Source organism: Canis lupus, chromosome 4 (assembly GCF_011100685.1).
Source record: "Canis lupus familiaris isolate Mischka breed German Shepherd chromosome 4, alternate assembly UU_Cfam_GSD_1.0, whole genome shotgun sequence".
NCBI lineage: Eukaryota > Metazoa > Chordata > Mammalia > Carnivora > Canidae > Canis > Canis lupus.
In genome coordinates, this window is record NC_049225.1 from 45,292,770 (window position 1) to 45,313,619 (window position 20,850).

At 36.5% G+C, this 20,850-nt stretch overlaps 1 protein-coding gene and 1 pseudogene across 5 annotated transcripts in view; both read right to left on the bottom strand.

The window, feature by feature from the left end:
- The window catches only part of LOC119863952 (teneurin-2-like), a 664,488-nt gene that overhangs the window by 106,319 nt on the left and 537,319 nt on the right, over positions 1 to 20,850 (bottom strand). The window lies entirely within an intron of this gene.
- On the bottom strand, positions 11,020 to 11,507 carry LOC119871589 (annotated as a pseudogene).

The following is a 20,850-nucleotide window of genomic DNA, read 5'->3' on the forward strand; positions in this document are numbered from 1 at the left end:
AATTTTCTTGGTTTAATTTTCATTTTTCTATAACGAAACTCTTCATTTTTTTAGTCACCTGGTTGCTTTGTTTTGTTTTGCCTCAATTAATTTGGCATTTCACCCTCAGAAAATATTAGATACTTGTGATTTGATTCTTTTCTTTCCAAATAATTCATTCCTCACCAACTCTTGTCCTAGTAAAACAAAGTAGGATATAACCAAAATCTTAGCTACAGGGATATGTGTTGCAATACTGTTTATAATAACCAAGTGTTTGGAAACAATTGGTTGTCCAAAAATAGGAAAATGAATTAATCAATTATAATACCTTACACAGTGCAATCTTCAAATGGAATGCAATGAGATGTATCTGTATATATGGCTAGTGGAAAAAGGATACAAGACATTACATAGGGTCTGATCTTAGTTTATGGTGGGGCCATAAAGGAAAGTTGTATTATCTTTTTTGCATATTCTATTTTATCTATATAACCTAATTTATTGATATGGTACCTTAAGCTCTTCCATCAAAATCTTGATCTATATGCCTGTCAAATAGAAAGATCTCATCTCAGTATGGTGATGCATGAGAAAGGAACACAATTTTTAACTCTGAAAGTATTGAAGAAAAATGTAGATATCTTTACTGAAATGTCTTCAGAGTATATGGAAGAATTAATGAAAAATTGCATCTTAGGATATTCAGCAAACCGCCTTATCTTTTCACACAGGAAAACTTCCTAAAAGTTGTTTTACCACTCGATCTCCCCCAAATCTCACACCACATAGCAGCTACTCCACTTCTTATTTTCTTTCTTCTAAAGCCCTCCAAAACTTCACTCCCTATCTCCGTGTTAGTTTTTCCTCTTCTCCTAATGTCCCCTTCCCTTCCTAGCTACTTTTTTCACTAAGTAAATCAACCTATATATATCAGTTTCTTTCTGTTTAGTCTACTTATATCTCCACAAATTTGGTAAAGAAGCAGTCAGACAAAAGACCTCCCTTAACAATGTGGCAGGAAGGGGACAGGAAGACAAAGAATAAATTGCATTGGTTCTTCAACATCTGTATTATACTTTACTAATGGCCCTTATATTACATTATACTTTGGGGTTAATACAATACTTTAATTTTGGTCCCAATTACAACTTCTATAAACATCTATTACCTTTATAATCAGTTTAAAAAAAAGATAAATGCCAGCAGCAGAAATTCCCTGGCAGTTTCCATTATTCCCACTGCTCTATTAAGGGAAGTGCCCATCATCTCCATCCTTTTGTTTCTTTGCTTTGAATTGGTTACTCCTGACAAAGCATGCTCGACCAATGAATTTTATTTCTCAACCACTGGAGAGGTGTTTTAACTCTGCAAAGTTTTAACTCACTCATTGCCAAGGGTCACTAACCCAGAATGCCTGTCACATTTGTAGCCAGGGACTATGCGAATATCAAAACCACATAGACAATATCCAGCTCATTCACTTGCATCTCAGGCAGTGCAAATGGGCCAGCTCCAGAAAACATACCCAGAGGCACTTCATCACATACAAGGTGGATACCAGTTAGTGTAGGATCACTTCCAAAAACGGAAAACCAAAGCCAAAGCTAAAGCCAAAAGAATGCATAATGAATGGGAATAAAGAACATTTAACAAAACAGCAATCACAAGCCTCATCAAGTTTCCCAAGACATTTTAGGAACTGCCATTAAAAACTCATTGTTTCCAAACATCTCTTTAATAATCCTGAGTTCCAAACAATTCTGCAGAGAAACAAAGTTGTGATAGCATGTGCCTCAATGGCATCACCATATATATCTAATGAAGAACAAGCAAAGCACAAAATAAAAATAAAACTTAAATCACACCAGATCTCAACTTTCAAACACATATACCTCAGAGATATTGTTTCATTTAAATCAAAGGGGAATTTTAAGAGTCCTCCTTAAAATTTCTTGCAGAGCTGGTTTGGAGGTCACATATTCTATCAGTTGCTGCCTGTCTTGGAAGCTTTTTATATCTCCTTCCATTTTGAATGAGAGCCTTGCTGGATAAAGTATTCTTGGTTGCATGTTCTTCTCATTTAGGACCCTGAATATATCCTGCCAGCCCTTTCTGGCCTGCCAGGTCTCTGTGGAGAGGTCTGCTGTTACCCTAATACTCCTCCCCATAAAAGTCAGGGATTTCTTGTCTCTTGCTGCTTTAAGGATCTTCTCTTTATCTTTGGAATTTGCAAGCTTCACTATTAAATGTCGAGGTGTTGAACAGTTTTTATTGATTTTAGGGGGGGGGGGATCTCTCTATTTCCTGGATCTGAATGCCTGTTTCCCTTCCCAGATTAGGAAAGTTGGCCACAATAGCTAAACTGTGGAAGGAGCCTCGGTGTCCATCGAAAGATGAATGGATAAAGAAGATGTGGTTTATGTATACAATGGAATATTACTCAGCTATTAGAAATGACAAATACCCACCATTTGCTTCAACGTGGATGGAACTGGAGGGTATTATGCTGAGTGAAGTAAGTCAGTCGGAGAAGGACAAACATTATATGTTCTCATTCATGTGGGGAATATAAATAATAGTGAAAGGGAATATAAGGGAAGGGAGAAGAAATGTGTGGGAAATATCAGAAAGGGAGACAGAACGTAAAGACTCCTAACTCTGGGAAACGAACTAGGGGTGGTAGAAGGGGAGGAGGGCGGGGGGTGGGAGTGATTGGGTGACGGGCACTGGGGGTTATTCTGTATGTTGGTAAATTGAACAATAAAAAACAAAAAAAGAAAAAGAAAAAAGGTAAAAAAAAAAAAAGAAAAGAAAAGAAACTATAAAGAAAAAAAAATCAACACCGCCATATTCTACATTTGCTAGTTGGAGGTTTTTGCCCTAACTGAAACAGCCTACAGTTTCTTGTTTTCTCAAAAAACTTTTACTTCTTGTATGTGGACAAACCTCAAACAAATGTAGCTATAAACATCAAGGTAGCAAATAATTGAAATCTATTTGAAATAGAAAGAATGTATAAGGGATGCTTGGGTGGCTCAGTGGTTTAGCACCTGCCTTTGGCCCAGGGCGTGATCCTAGAGTCCCTGGATCTAGTCCCACATCAAGCTCCCTGTGTAGAGCCTGCTTCTCCCTCTGCCTATGTCTCTGGCTCGCTCTCTCTCTCTTTCTCTCTCTCTGTCTCTCATGAATAAATAAATAAAATCTTAGAAAGAAAGAAAAAATGAAAGAAAGAAAGAAAGAAAGAAAGAAAGAAAGAAAGAAAGAAAGAAGAAAGAAAGAAAGAAAGAAAGAAAGAAAGAAAGAAAGAAAGAAAGAAAGAAAGAAAGAGAAAGAAAGAAAGAAAGAAAGAATAAGTGCCAATGGTTTGCATAAAGCTCAAAGAAAAACATACCTAGAAGAAAAAGAGCACAGGACTTTATAGTCTGCTTGTCATTCCCAATTAGTGCCAATTCCCTAAACTATTTCATTCATTCTTGCAAAGATAAGTGCTTTTAAATGGGAAACATGCCTTAAAGAAAGAACATGGCTTTTAGCAATCACCCTTTGGAAATAGGACCTTCATAATGGTGTAATTTTTGGTACATTAAATAAAAGTCCTCATTTACAATCATCTAGAAAAAGAAGGATTTTGGTCTTTATTCTAAATGTGGAAAAGATTACAAAGAAATAAAGTTTGCCATTCAAGAGTTTGCAATTTGCAAGTGTCAATAAATATTATTAAAATTCTTTTAATAATTCTCCATTTCTTCTGCAATTTGACAGATCTACGAACTACGATTTTGAGTGCAGAGCTCAAGACATCAGAAAAAGAACTTTCATAGCACAGAATATTTAACCACATGGAATGAACAAAAATAAAAATTTCTTAGTAGGTACAAATGATTTCTTATCACATCTAAACTCACTCATTACGATGGCCTAAGAGGAACTAGTTAATCTAGTATCTTCTGTTTGCACATCATCAGCCATACTGACTCCACTCTGGACACAAACTTTTTCTTTCTGTTCCTTGAACCAGCCAAGGATACTCTCTCACAGTGCATTAGCACTTGCTGCTCCCACTTCCTAAAGGGGTCTGACCTCAGAGCTATATGTATGGTGGCCCTTGGACTTCTCAGCATTCAGCTCTCAGCTCACATGACCCCTATACAGAAAGACCTTCCTGGATTGCCTTATCTAAATTCAACACTCACTCATTACTTCCTTTAGAGAGTCTTTTTTTTATTATTATTATTACTTCATCAGTAGGAGCCATTACTCTCCCTATAATGCACCTTATATTTTTTTCTATTTATTTCTGAGATCTCTCTCTCTCTCTTTCTCTGTCTCTCTGTCCCCCCCCCCTTTTTTTTTTTTTTTTTTTTGTAATGTAACTTCCATGAGAGATAAAGACTTATATTTCCCAAGGCCAGTAAATACTTGCAGACTGCATGAGAGAAGGTAGAGAAATTTAAGACAAGGGCTGGTTAATCGGCTGACCCAGATAGAATCTCCTCTATTCTGGAAGTAGGATAGCTGGATGAAGGAATGACTTTGACACAGATGCATAATAGAGAGCTTCCATTTCATCTCCATGTGGAGCACAGCAGGGAGGAGAGCCCTTTCTCTACGCATTCAGCACTAAACATGGTTCTGACACAAATGGCTTTCTTCCTGAGCTTTGTTTGAAGACTTTGAATGAGGCAACTCTTAGGTGGGAAAGATCTGAAGAAGCAGATGTTCCTGAAACTGCCCTTTCTCTCTTGTCACCCTTTCTCTCCCTGGTTCTGCACACTTTTACTGTGATCCTTGGAAGCTCGGAAGTTCATGGTCACCATGCCAGCTGATCTTTAGGAGTGTAAACTGTTCTCTGGTTAATCCTCACTGAAGTGTAGAACATGTCTTTTCTTTTCCCTATATGTCAATCAAGCAACTTGTACTAAAAATCTCAGAGAAAGGAAAAGCAAGAGATAAAATAATTTGCCAACTTTATTTTAAAATGATTTGGCAGGCAAGCTTTAAATGTGACTATCCAAGTTCCTGTCCCTTGTATATAATCCCATCTAAGGAAGAAAAAGTAGACATCATGGTCATAGCAGAATCTTCAAACTTTTAGCTTGCATTAAATTTAGATTGTTGTTAATTCTAGAATATTGATTTGAGGTCAGGCATTCAACAAGCATTTAAAGAGCACCAACTATATTCCTCAGTAAATGTAAACAGTTATAGCTCTGTATGCACAATGTAATTTAATACTAAATAGTGCTTGTAGCTTGAGGAAAGGAATAAATGATAAAGTTTTAGTTAAAGAGCACCAACTAGCTATGTTCTGCTTTTCTCATTAAGATATCAAATCTAAGCCTCAAAGAGGTTAGACACTTACCCAAGCATACACAATAAGAAGTCAAGAACAAGGACCCAAACCCATGTCTATCTAACTGCAAAAAGCATGTTTTTTGCATTTATCAAGTTGTCTGCATGATAAGGATATGAACAAGATTATGTAATATTATACTGGATTGAACTTCTTCCCAGAGAGCTATGACACGTGAGGTCAGAGTTAAGCATCCAGCTGAACACATGTAAACACCAAAGTGTCACAAGTGTTGACTTGGCATGAGGTGTTGTGTTAACTCTACTCTAGAGCGATCTAAAGGTAAAAATCAGATTGTGTTGAAGGTATACAGAATCAGTATTTAGTTGAACCAATCTAGCAGAGATCACTAGTTGTTGGCCTTGCTCCAGGTTCTCCTCTTCTGCCTCAGTGCACATCTAGATTATCTTTCACAGTCTCCTTTGCATTAGACATGGCTGCATAATTCAGATCTACCAATAGAAGGGGAGTAGAAGTGACATGGACCATTTCCAGGCAAAATCTGTAACAATCTCTTAGATGCTCCTTTCCCTACATAGTTGACCAAAATGGAAGTGATCTTGGAAGATAGGTGTTGAAGATGGCAGAGTTTCTATCAGCCTGGGTCCTTTCCTCCCCTAAAACAGTGCAAAAGAAAATCATCCACTGCTATTCACCTGCCTACTATTGTTAATGAGGAATAAATTATTTATTTGAGCCATTTTACAACAGTAGTTGGCCTACAGCTAGATTCCATCATACTTGTTGAACTATACCAAGGCTAATATTTCCCTTCCCAAGCTTTGGGCTCAGCAGCTCCTCCTCCTCAATACCTTTCTTTATCACCTTTGGCACTTCTATTCTATAGCTTTCTTAGTTTCTGCAAAGTTTTCCCTAACCTCAAAGAGTATATTTCATAGCCTTCTAAAATTTCCTCTTTTGTGTTTCAGAAGCATAGAGCAAATTAACCTTGTGAACTCCTACTTGAGTAGATGCCAGGAGAACTCCATCACACTAGGCCCCCCGAAAAGGCCTGACCTTGGCCCTGAATACATTTTTCCACCTTGTTTAGCTTTCCTGAGCCATCTTGCCTGAGAAATTTTCTGTATTTCAAATGTAGACAATGCTTTATCTCTTGTGATGCTAAACTGAGATTTACCTTAGCACATAGTAAGTATGCAAATATTTATCAAATATTGTTTATCCTTTAGGTCTTCAAGAGGATTAAGATAAAATTCCAATGTCATAGCTTTGCACATCAAGATAACATTATGTGTAAAGTGTAACTAACAAACGAAATTTCAAAAATGTATACAATGGACAAAAAAGTCTGTTGCCTCACGAACCATGGTCCAAAGTCAATTAATCAAACTGAACAGTTAATCAAACTGAAAATCTCACAGGTAAAATTCATAGGGTCATTGAGATGTTCTCCACTTTTTATTAAGATGAGGTAGGTCCAGACACTTGGCCATTTTTTGGCACCCGTGGAGTATACAAACTGGATATCATGAATTTGCCCAAATTGGCTAATCTGAATGCAGTGAGAGAGCCTTATTTTGGGTCCATTCCTCATCATGAACAATTAAACAAAATACTACTTCTTGGCTCCTCTTAATTCCAAGTGAATGAAGGACAGAATGAGACAGTAAAAATATCATCTAACAGCATAGCATATATATAGTATTATGTATTAGGATGCATTTTAATTGTTTTAACTCTTCATTATTACTGCTAATGTTTGGGTTTGTAGATTTCCCTATAAAATAATGTTGTTTCATTGTTTTATTTATATAGCTTTGCATGCTATCATTCTTCTTGAGTTTAGTTATTTGTTGGAAACCAAAGGACCCTCTCAACTAAAAGCAATTGCAAATATACAGCCAGTTCTCATGCTTCTATTGCTCTATGGGCACACAGAGCTGGACCTCGGAATTAACTTTTACAATACATTCCTTCTCCTTCCCGATGCTACATTCCTTCTGAATGTATTCAGAATATAAAGATTCTAATCATTGGCACTGTTTCCTATTCAGGGATTTAAAACACCTACAAGCTGAAGTTGTATCCATTGAGAATGGTCCCCACTCTACTTCCATTTCTCATAGTTTATTCTTACTCAGAAGAGAGAACCAATTTGCCTCAGTATATCACCACTTGGCCAAATAAACCCCAAACTGTCCAATCAACATAACCTCTCAAGCAAACAAACTAGGAATGGGACTCATGAAAGAAATATGGCTGGCATTTACATCCATCACCACACTTCTCAGAAGCTGTTCACTAAATCTATTCACTCAGCAGCATTCTTAGAGACTAAAATTTTTGTATTGAGATGCACAATACGACAATCAAATAACAGGTCAACACAGTAAGCTTTTACAATGCAACAGCTTTTCAGAAAGACACGTTTCTCTCTGTACAGGGACTTGCCACAGTGCAGGAACAAGTAAGATGGAATGGTCTCCAATTTCAGATCAGAGAGCAAGAGTGTGTAATACATGTCAGATTCCCCTCACATAATACTTCCATCAAATAAAACCATCTGGATGGCATACTATATATCAGTGCTGTGCAAAAGAATATAATGGGAGCCACAAATGCAAGTCACACATGTAATGTTACATTTTCTGGTAGCCATATTAAAAATTTAAAAAGAACTAGGTAAAATTATTTTAATAATATATTTGGTTTAACCCAACAAATCTACACTACAATAATTTCAATGTGTAATCAGTATTTTAAAATTTGCTAATAGCTATTTTACATTCTTTTTATTCATACTAAGTCCTTAAAACCTGTTGCATATTTTATACTCATAGTGCATCTCAACTTGGACTAGCCATATTCCGAATGCTAAATAGTCAAATGTAGCTACCATATTGGACAACCAACTTTACATTTGGGCACATCATGTGCTACTTTCCTGGAATGATCCCCATTACCATTAATCCTCCACTTAACTAGCTCTATTCACACTCAGAGCTCAGAATTATTTAGTCAACACATATTTATTAAGTGGACACAATATTCCAGGTAGTGCTGTAGGGTCAAGGATAAGGAATGGACAAGACAAAATCTTTCTTTCAAAGCATGGAAGTACAAACATTCACCAAGAGAGGCCTTGCCTGATTCCTTGATAGGACATGTCCCTCTGTCACATGTTTTTATAGTACACACTCTTCCTTCACAGGATGTTTCCTAATTTAAATCATTTGCCAAATATCTACCTTGATAGACTGTAAAGATCCATGAGAGTAAACATAACATCTCACTCATTGCGGCATCTCAAAGCCTACCAAGCACAGTCTGTGCCTGGCATAGAGCAGATGTACCAAAATATTTGTTGAACATAAAGGAGGAGGGAGGAAGAGAAGGAAATGGGGGAGGGGGAGGGAAAATGAGAAGGAGGGAGGGAGAAAGGGAGAGAGGTAGAGAGATATACACTTGTAGAAGGTAACTCTGTCAATGATGTTCATTAGCTAAACAGCAGAGTTAACTGCCATAATTTACCATTCTCTACCTTATTTATATTCAGCCCTTTCTGAATTCTCCCAAGTTTCACAGAATCAGTGATTTATACCTTGTGCTTCATTTGCTACTTTCCTGGATTTACTTCGACAATGTTTCAATTCTGGTTGGGTCCTAAAGGTATGTATAAAGGGGCTATATATTTTACAGCCACTCCAGTAAATTTTGAAACCTTGTTTATCTAGTTTATATTGTATCACATGCATTCAAAAGAAGCTGGCTCACTTTACCACTGTCATCTTGCCAAGTATCAACAGAATGGTGATAAGCTGTTCATACCTAGCTCTAATTACAGAGATAGGCTGATATTTCTTTCCACTGGCCTATTCACTTTTTACTGACTTAATCAATCACCAGAATTTCTTTTTTAGGCCAGTGATTTTTTTTCATTATTTTTTTTTTAAGTTTTTGCTAGAACATACCATATATGCATATTAGGCACTTTCAAATTTATGTTGCAGTCAAAAACTTCAAAATGTTTTATGACACATATTGGGTTATTTTTAATCTCCATCCTCTAAACCATATTTTACTCATTGTCTCATTTATGTCAGTGATCTACAGATTCAGCTAAGTTGGTCAATGTTGAAACTCTCTGCAGCCCTCTGTTCCTAATCTTTCTCTAGAAAGATCAGGGGTTGTCAAAATGTGGTCCAAGTACCAAGAGCATAGACATCACCTGGGAATTTGTTAGAAATACATATCTTCAGGCATCTCCAGACATACCAAATCAGAGAATCTGGGGATGGGGCCCAAGCAATCTGTTGTTTTATGGAGCTCTGCAGGGGAATCTGGTATACAATCTGATGCAGAGTTAAAAAAGCACTGCTCTCATCCAACCTCTTGCCCTATGCTAGGGTGCAACACTATCAGCAACAAAAGTGAATTAGCCCACTGGGCACTCAGTTTTAGAAATGAAACAGGGTATCATGATATAGAAATGTACTTAGAGAGCATATTTAAATCTTAGAATGATAAAAAAATAAAACTATAAACTAAAATGAAATTTACAAAGAATGGCACAGGCATTAAAAAACAGACCAAAAAAAAAAAAAAAAACTCTTAAATGAAAATGCATCAAATTTCATTGTAAAGGGGAAAAGAAGTCACTGGGGCTATTTTAAAATCTACAACATTTCTGAAATCAGATTCCAAGTTGTCTTTCAGTTTTTGTTTATAGTATTTTTAGATCTCCCTCTGCATGCTATGTTTTCTTTTAGACATACTGCCAACTTTTTGTATCTGTCATCTGGTTTTGAAAATGAGGTTTCTCATCATTTTTTAAGCATTTCACCATTTCAATTGTCACACTAATGCTTGGTACATCTGGAAGTTCCTATGATAGGATGGATTTAGAATCTACATTTAAAAGCGTGTCAAATAATTACCAATATTTAATTTCATGTTCCTTCAGAAAAAAAATCCATTAGAAGTTCTACAGCTCTTCTTCCGTGCCATCTCCTAAATTAAACTTCATATTAAAAAGACTAGATTCTAGGATTTCTCAGGCTTCACATTTTCAAATTTAAATTCAAAAAAGCAGAAAGAAATGATATGGAATGAAGTGATTTATCCCAGGGGTTTGTTCTTTTTAACTATAAGATAAATCGAGAATCACAAGGGGGGAGAGGAAAGAAAGAATCACATGAGTCGGGCTGGCATCCTCATGTTATTTTTGTATGTGATTACATATTGCTTTGGGGTTTCTATTTCAAGCACTAGTCATTTATTTTTCCCTCCAATACAAATGTATTCTTGATGACTAGGATATCATTCTAATTATTTTTAATAAAAATCATTTGGCATCCTTGAAATTTTACAGTGTTTCTCCAAAAGATTCAAAATATTAAACAAAAGTATCCTTCCATCCACCAACTGCAACATAACTTCAGAAAGTTAATTAATGTCACAAAGGATTAGACTGTGAAGGCTGTTTGGGATGGTAGCAAAAAGCATAAACTTGGAAGTCAAATTGCACAGGTATGAATTCAGTTCTGTCACTTACTCACTAGATGACCTTGAGCAATTCCTCAGACTATGTTTTTTTTTTTTTTTTTTTTTTTCCTGCCACAGGTTTATTTGTACAAATAGCACAGGAGGACATCAGGCCCATGCAGACAGAAGCCCAGGGGTCATACCAGTCCTTCTGTCCTCACACTGGCAGGCAGAAGCCTCTACACTGAAGCCTTTGTGGGGGCCTGGGCACCTTTGGGAGCCTGCGCTGCAGGAGTCGAAGTAGGAGCCGGAGCTGGGGTCACAGCTGCAGCCTGGGCCTTGGTTTGAGCCTTGGCCTTGGCCTTTGGCCGGCAGAGCCTGAGACCTTTGGCAATGCGGCACGAGCACGTTTCCCGAGCTTGGGGTGAGCAATGTAGGCAAGTCGATTGAGCTTGCGGCTGCCGCCCTTTGGGATCTTGGGCTTAGCCTCCTTGGGCTTGACAAGGGCCTTGATAGCCTCAGCATGCACCGTCATGGCCTTGGCATTGTTGGCCTGCATATTCTTCAGGCCCTTCTTGTTGTGCTTCTTGGCAAAGCGCATGTTCCTCAGGAACTTGGGGTCTATCCCCTTAAAAGATTCGTATCTTTGTGACCGGAGTTTCTTGATGACATTTCTGTGCCATTTTCGTGACTGGTTGTGTGTGGTGTGGCTCTTGGACTTGGCCATGTCTGTACCAAAGCCCGCGGCTCCCCAAGCACCCTCAGACTCTATGTTTAAAATTTATCATGTATAGCAAATATGTGGAAATTTGTCTAGCTCCTGAATTATTGTTACCAAGGATCAATCAAATCAGCTTGTGTAAAGGGTCTATCATGACGCCTAATACATAGTTTTGAATACTTATGGATATTATTTTAATGACTGGCTCATCTCTGAAATGATGCCTTAATAAGAAGTTCTTTCAGTTAGGGACAAGTATATTAATGCTTGCTGTCCTGGTGTTAGCTGATTTTCCATAAACTTGTCAAAATAAATGATGGATAGGTGGCTGGACAAATTAGTGGGTGGGTCCAACAACATTAGAGTAGGGAACTTTCTTGAGAAATTCAGGATAAGAAGTACGAGCGATCATCCATTCCTATCTACAAGTACCCTCCACCTGCCCCTCTCTTCCAGACCCCACATCTTTAACACAAAACTACTCCCCATCATATGTACATGAGTAAGTAGAGCAGTTCCCACTGCTCAGGAATCTGTGGGCAGCATGCAGTTCTCTTCTGACTACTTTCTCCACCTCACAAAGAATGCCTTGTTATTCCACATGGAGTACTTGCCTTCGCTTATTTGAAAACATTCCAGAGTCTTAGGCCATGATATGCATCCGTTTAACTTAATTATTTTACCTTTTATTTTTCTTCTTAAATAAATTGAGATTTAGGTATATGTATTTAATATAATATGAAAACAAAATATAATATACTATAAAGAAATGTATAAAGGAATATAGACAGGTCCAACTGACAATGATTCAACTTATGATTTTTTGACCTTAGTGCAAAAGCAATACGTATCTGATAAAAACTGTACTTTGAATTTTGATTTTTTTCCCCTGGACTAGTGATATGCAGTATGATACTCTTGCCTGATGTTAGACAGTGGCAACAAGCAGCAGCCTCAAGTCAACCTTGCAATTCCCAGAATAAACAACCTATATACTCACAACCATTCATATCTTACTTTCAGTATAGTATTCAATAAATTATATGAGATATTCAACACTTAGCTATAAAATAGATTTTGTGCTAGATGACGGTACCCAACTGTTCTGAGTATGTTTAAGTTGGCTAGGCTAAACTTTGATGTTGAGTAGGTTAGGGGTATTAAATGTATTTATATGTTGTTTATAATATATAAAAGTATATATATAAATATATATTCCTTCATATATTATATATCTATATATGTATAGAAAAGAAGAAACTTCCATATCCCACATGGGAAAGGCATCTAGTTCCAGAAACCAGTTCTACCCCTTCCCAAGCCTTTGGTTACCTGTCCACAGGGGAGGAAGACTAACTCATCTAATTGGTAAAAATGGGAAGAGGAAATGAACAAGGGGAACTCTCTCTCCAGTCATGCCTTGGGGGCCCGGGTCTACCTGTGACTGAGTGCCTGACTTTCACTGGGGGAGGGGAAGTTCAAGGGGTGACATAGAGTGTAATGAAGGTGATATTTTGAGCTCCATTATCTGGTTCTTTCACTGCTGGTTTATACTTCAGCCTGAAAACAGAATGGGGTTATTCTTTGGTCCTTTATATGCCCTTTGTGAGATCCAAATTACTATTCTACAATATACCTATCTCCTAATATGTTGTGAATGATTTTCCCTGTCATTAAATATTATTTCTTCTATAACACCATCTTTAATTGCTATTCAGCATTTTTATTGTATGATGCTTTATACCTTATTGAGCCAGTCTTCTATTATTAGAGAATTGAAATTTTAAAAAAATTAAGTTGCTGCAATTAAGTTTGTAAATAATACAAACCTATAATATCCTTTCAATACCATTCTGTTCACTTACTGAGGATGAATTCTTTTTTTTTTTTTTTTTTTTTTTTGTGAGGATGAATTCTTAAAAGAACACTGGCTAGGTCAACATATGTGAACATCTGAGATATTTTTTAATGTACAGAGCAAAGTTGTCTAGAAAATTTGGGCCATTTTATGCTTCCCCTACAAGCACATTAGAGTATCTGTTTCTTTGAACATTTACTAGAGTTAAGAAATGGAATTAAAACAATATGTCATATTTCACTTCTTAAGATTTTATATGCTTTAGGTAGTGGAAAAAGCCAGGGTGCATCCTTTGTTTGGAAGGCACTATTTGACTACAGTTTGCCCAAGTGTGAAATGCCATATTTCCTCAAATCAAGTTACCTAATCTCTTGACATTAACAAATATTAGCATTTTAAAACCTGTTTTGAAATTAAGACAAAAGCAAACATCATTGCTAATGTACATCTGAGGGAGGAAGGAGAAAGAAACCATGGAAACCAGCAGAGGAATTAAAATGGCAACGAAGAATTAGACACCAGAATAGAACGAGCAATAGGCCAGATGAGGATTTTAATTGGAACCAATTTGACAAGAATTATAAGGTGTTCCTTTACATTTTTCTTCTTCTTCTTCTTCTTCTTTTTTCCTTTTGGTCATGCTTTTAGGAACCCTTGATAAATCTTACCTCCACTGTACTTTCGCTTCTCATAAAATTCCTTAAAAATACCACAGGCAGTTACTATACACAAACACAGCTCAATTTTTAGGCCACAGGATGGCACTCTGGGTGCATATAAATGATGAAGTGCCACTCTCCCCTTGGAAAAAAGGCTCTCTGTCCCTTGGGAGGTTCTGATAACTATTCCTAACCCTAACTCAAAGTCCAGCACCTATTCATGGGAGGAGTTCATAGTGACTAATATTTTTCCATTCTGAAAGCCCAGGGCTTCTCTTGGGTGTTTGTCTCCACAGGTCAGACACTGGCAAAGGGCTTCCTAGAACACCTAACCTCTTAGACTTCTCATTTCCTTGAAGGTTATACCTATGGAGGAGGAGAACTTTCTTCACAGCAGCAGATATATCCCTGACTGAACACATCTGGAAATGTAACCATTTCACTGTTTATGGATGACATAGTAAAAATGCATTTCCATATGGTTGATAGTTCCAAGCAACAAAAATAGCAGTGTTGTTTTTCTTTAAATGTAATTAGTATTCTGTTGTGTGGGAGTGAGGTTAACATGTGATAAATACAGTTGAAGGTAAATCATACAGAATTTTTCCCCATATTTGGACAATTGAAGTTGTCTTTATAATTATAGATATAATTATGATTATTGCTTATCATTAAAATGTGATGTAAAAAGAAAAGGATCCTTAAGCTTTAAACGTTAAGACTTATAATCATCAGGCCATTAAAACACATAAAAGATGGCATAAGTCCTTGACAGACAAAGTACACTTAACTAAATCTTTAGTAAACTATAAATAATAGTAAAAAATAATTAGATTAAAATCACAATAGTAAAAAATAAATAAATAAATAAATAAATAAATAAATAAATAAATAAATAAATAAAATAAAATCACGATAGTGATTTCCAATGATAGAAAGAAAGAGGAAGGAGTTGCCAGGCAAGTCATGGGGGATGGGGAGAGGATGATATAGGAGACAGTGTGGATATAAAGTGAACTCCTCTCAAGGAATTATCAGAAAATAATTCAATATTTAAAATATGACAAAGTGACAGGAGCCTTGAATGCCAAACTAAGGTTTCCTTAAGATATGCTTCAGACATATCATTCAGACACAGAATGAAGGCTTTGGGTAGGGTCATCGTGTGATGGAGACATTGTTTTAAGATCAATCAAGTGCAATGTGGAAAAAGTGGGTTAGGAAAAAAGAGTTGAAAGCAAAGAGACTGAAGGCATGGAGGTCTGTTAGAAGGATCCTGCAGGTGACTAATGTAACAAGAGCTCAGGCAACAGTGGGAGCAGAGGAAATGGAGAAAAATCTGCAGGTTAGAGAGATACTGGGAAAAATATGGACTGTCCAGACTAGGTGACTAAGTGACACTGACAATGTAGCCTTCAGAATCACAACTTCAGATATCCCGGCATCCTGAATGAACACAACTTCCAATCCTCTCAGCTCACTACAATAAATCTCTGAGCTGATCTTCAAGGACCCATTTTTTTTCTCCTGTAGTCCCCTCCAGGCTTCATTCCTTTTCCTGCTCCACCAGAAAAACATCCTCAGAAATAGGCTCAGTTTCCTTGCCCTTCAATTTATTTGGCAAAACCCTGGATGAACACAACCAGCCATCAGGTTTTTCCCACTCCTGCTGAATCCATGCACATTAACAATGATGGGTCTTATCCAAGAAGACAGAAGTATGTAGGTATAAATCCATGAGAGATGGCCTTAAAGCATCCAGAAATTTTACTATGTTTCTTTGCTATCTTCCATCTCTACCCTCAGCAACTATGGTAAGCATTTTCACATGCTCTCCTTACTTTCACCTGATAATCTTGCCTTCTTCCCTTTAAGAATCTCTAGAAACTGTGAGCTTGGAACGTCTTCTCAAATCTAGATACTAACTGGGTCTGCAACCATTTTTCCCTGCTTTCTTACCACAGTGAGCAAAATTTTCTTCCTTCCATTAAGTGACAAAATTTTTATGTGTGCACGGGATCTGAGTCCTGATACTTCTGAAAGATTTCCCTTCAGTATTTTTGGTCTCACATTCTATAATTGATAGTTCTCACTCACACATAAAGACAATCTAGAATATCAATTCATTTAACTATCAAATGAGTATCTACCATGTATCCGGCATTCTATGAATCAGAGATAGATCAGTTAAAAAGAAAAAAAAACAGACCCCTCCCCCCCAAAAAATCCCATGAAGTTCTAATCTCTGCTAGAGCTAATTCAAGTATCTCAAAACGAACAACAAAAAATAAAAATAAAGCAATCCAATTCCATTACCACGGTCTTCTTTAGTTACCAACCATTACTCTGATTCACTTCTAGAAAAACTTCTTCAGAGTTGTGCACATATAATATTCCCACTATGTCATCTTCCAATCATCTTCAAACCACTCCAATATTGGTCTTATTCCCATCATTCCACTAAAACTCTTCTAGTTCAGGTCTCTAAAGATATCCATGTTGCCAAAACCAACCACTGCTCTTCAGTTCCCATCTCATTTGACCCCTTGGCAGCATTTAACTGTGTCATAAATCCTTTCTTCTTGAAGCATACTTCTCTTGACTTCTGTTATATTGTTGCTGGGATTCTTCTGGTTCCTTCATTATGCCACTTTGTGTAATTCTGTCTGTGTGCAATGCTCATCCCTTTTCTTATTCTGCCTATATGCTTCCTCCTCTTTAGGACTCAGCTTACATATCACTTCTTCCAAGAAGTCTTTTCTATCTTCTTGTTTCAATGTGAACTCCAATATTTATTTCATGATATCCTGTTCTTTGCATCCAGTATCTATGTCACAAATTTGTGTATGTGCAAATTTATTTAATCTTTATAAGTAATAAGACTTTTGACTTTTTTTTACCATTATATACCAATATATTACTAATCTGTCTAGTAATAGCATTGCATATGATTATATACCTAGTACCTGATATATAGTAAACTGAGGCTGAATAAATGATCTAGGTATTTTCCTCCCTTTCTATTGGACCATGTTTGAGATTGAATGAGACAGTAATTCCTAGTCTTTTGGAGTGAGTGGATAATAAGGAAAATTTTAATGAAATTCACAGTACAGGAAAATTTGGAAGACAACTTGCTCTAGGAGGAAATACTGTGAGCCACTTGGGGACATGTTTGATTTGAGCTATCACTGAAACATCTAGAGGAAAGACATAGCATACTGATAGAGACATGTGGCTTCTTGATATCCACTCTACCTCCTTTCCATAGTGTAAAAACCATAATACTTAGTGCTTTGACCTCCCCTCATGCAGTAAGCTACTTATGTTACTCTCATTCTCCCTTGTCAGAGATTTGTTTGTGAGCCCAGGTTTAAGCAAATCAGTACAATACATTCAGTGGCAACAAGGATTAGTTCAGAAATGAATGTGAGCCCCAACCGAATGCAAGAAGGCATGAAGAGAAGGTTTCTTAAGACATATGGTAAAAAGTTTCTTGTTAAAAGAGCAGTAAGAAGAATGTGCCCTTTCTCCTACTGAATGTGAAGCAGGAAGCACATAGCCTCAATTGTTACTATTGATTATCCCATGCACGGGCAAAGGAAAGCCATGCATGGAAAAAAGCCAATGTATGGATAATAAAAACAGAAGATAGAAAGAACCTAGGTTCCTGAATACATCATGAATGGCAGGGTCAATAAACCCTGAAGGCTTCTATCTTTGCTTTTCTTGTTATGACCCAATAAATCTATTAATAAACTATATACATAATTATTTCTCTTCTTTTAGGTGAAGACTTCTTACCTGATACACGTAAGGCAAGGACTTTGGAAAATGATTGGAAGCAAAACTAAGAAAAGTGGACAAGTAATTCACTAAAAGAGCAATATTAAAAAAGTAATAGAAGAAATGAAGCAGTAAGTGACCAAGCATTATATATAAAGAAATGGTTAATAATTAGAAAGAATAATATAAATAGGAAAAGCAGGGCAAAAAGCAAAAGCTCCCCACCAAAGTCACTTAGTGACTTATCCTGTTCTTTAGAAGAGTGACATTAGTCACATTATTCAATCATATCAGTACAATGGTATATAAGAGAAGCCCCAGTGCCAAAAAGTCAGTTTGTGAAAATTAGTCTTTAGAAAGAAACCTCAATAAAATTCTAATAAAGAATATAGTGAATAAGATCAGTAATTTACCTATGAATAAATATGATGTAATTTTACATGCGTTCTCAACTGTTTCACACTTTATTGAGAGATATCCTTTACTCTAGGCATTTCCTAATACTGGGACTAGGCAACATGCCTGCCCTCAATTCACTCACAGACTCTTAGTAGGGGAGATAGACTAATAGAAGGCATACCACAGTCTGGCTAATCCTGGGATAAATGTAGGTACAGGTACTGGCACTATGTCAACTATATTATCCAATGCTGATGGAGGTGGGCTAGGTGAAGAGTCTTGGGGAAATAATGCCTGAACTATATATCCAAGGAAGAATACACACAGTAGAAAGCAAGTTCTTGGCAGAAAGAACAAACCCAGAGAAATGAGACATACATGACATAGCTCTTGAGTATGAAGTATAACTTCTGTACCCTGCCCTGGATTATATCTCTCTGGTTGAAATTGGTGTTCTTACATGCTACCATCTCAGTCTCCAAGAGGCCACTCAGCTCAGTTCAAATTGGAAAATAAATGAAAATTGTCTTTTAGCTATGGTCTTCTCACATTATCAATTATGGTAAGGTAAATGAACATGATAAGACATATTTCAAAGATGCCTTGAAGATACCAGATCTTTTTGTTTCCATTTTGAAAGGCAATGACTCAGATATCAGTTTCTCTGGGATTTATTTCATCTGCTTATAGGAAAACTTACAGACTCAGGCACATAAGGCCATTGCTCTGTTTATGAACAAAGTATGCAAATACTGCTGTCTAATTACATTTTATATACCTCAATACAATGCACAATGGGCCCCCAGAAAGGTTTCTATCAGAATGTCTAATCATAGGCAAACAGCAGCCTCTTATTTTCTAAAATAGAAACTGAAGCAACTGAAGCAACTTTCATCTGTGATCAAGAACATCTTTTCCTGATCAGTGGAGTGAGAATCCAAACAACTTGACTATTTTTCATTCTTCAGAGGCTTCTGATATGATGACTAAGACAATCTGTTAAATCTCAACTCTTACTATTTCAGTTGTTCTCTTTCTTGCACCTAGGCAATCAGAAGGAGGGAAGGTCAGTTTGCCTCGTCGTTCCATGAAAAGAAGTGTCCATTTTACAAAGGTAGCTGCTCTACTCACATAAACAGGCAGAGAACCTAACCTAACCATCCCTGGCAGAGAAAAAAAAATTCTCTTTTGCAAATCTCAGAGGCTAAATAATTCATAATCTCCCTCCATAGCTAATTCTTGTCTAGAGAATATTCTAACTTCGGAGAAAATTTCTTTCAGGTCTAATCCAAGCCTATCTTCATGGAGAATAAGTTGTTTTAGTGTCAGGGAGACTAAAGGAAATGTTCTATATGGTGAGATTCAAGGCACGATAACTGAGTTCTTGGCCCAGAATATCTCTTCTAGTAATACTACCACGTCTCATAGGACCTAAACTCTACCAAATGTACGATCTACCATTAATTTAAAAATTACTAATAAAAAATGTTGGCAATCAAACTATAGACTAATGCTTTATCACTTAATTTTTTTAACTTATTGGGAGACCTCCGGGTGCCTGGGTGGCAGTCAGTTAAGCATCCAACTTGGTTTCGGCTCAGGTTGTGATCTCAGTATTGTGAGATCAAGCCCCATGTCTGGCTCTATGCTCAGTGTGGAATCTGCTTGAGATTGTCTTTCCCTCTGTCCCTCCTGCTCATTCTCTCTCTCTCTCTCTCTCTCTTTCTCTGCCTAAAATAAATAAATAAATCTTTTAGAAAAAGGAAGAGTTCCTAAGACTTATTTAGACACAGATTTTATTGTATTATTATTTTGTGGAAAATATTTAAAAATTCCTAATACTGCTTCATAAATGGAATCTCATTCTTCAGAATTAGTTTTTTGACTAAGAAACATAAATATCTGATAAATATCTGTGCTTTTCCACACATGGAAATTCTTTATGCTGGAAAGTTGATGATTCAGCATTTCCTAAAACCAAGTTCCACTATGGTCTTAGTGATTTTCTTCTCAGCTCTAAGTTGTATTGTTGATGCTTTTCTTGATCTTAGGAGAAGGTTTAAATGGGAAATTATTAGACAACAACTAAGACAAATGTTCCATTTTTAAATGTTCACTAAATGAAATGTCAAGTTGCTGTATTTAAATGCAGATAGCAATTAAATTTAACCTATATTACTAATAATGCACATGATTTGATCAAAGTTCTTTTTCATACTTTATGTTCTTATTTAAATTCTAGTTAGTCAACATACAGTGTAACATTAGTTTTAGGTGTACAAGACTTGACTGAAGTTTTTACCATGTGTATGCCATGACAATGCCATTACAATAGTCTTTGGCCAAGTGATTGCAGTGATTGCTGTCACCAACTGTTTCAGAGAGGTTAAAATGTAAAAAAATAATATATAACTTTCTTAAAATTGATGAAATATGGATCTTCCAATGGAAGTTATTTGTTTGTCTATTTACTCTATTTAACCATTAAAAATTATATTTATTGAGTATCTACCATGTGACCGGCACATGGATAAGGGTCATAAAATGATGAAGTGGATGGACTGGTTTTTGCAATCACAGACTTTGAAACTCATGGATCTAAAATTATATACTGTTAGAGTTTATGGTCTAATCATAAGTAGGAATT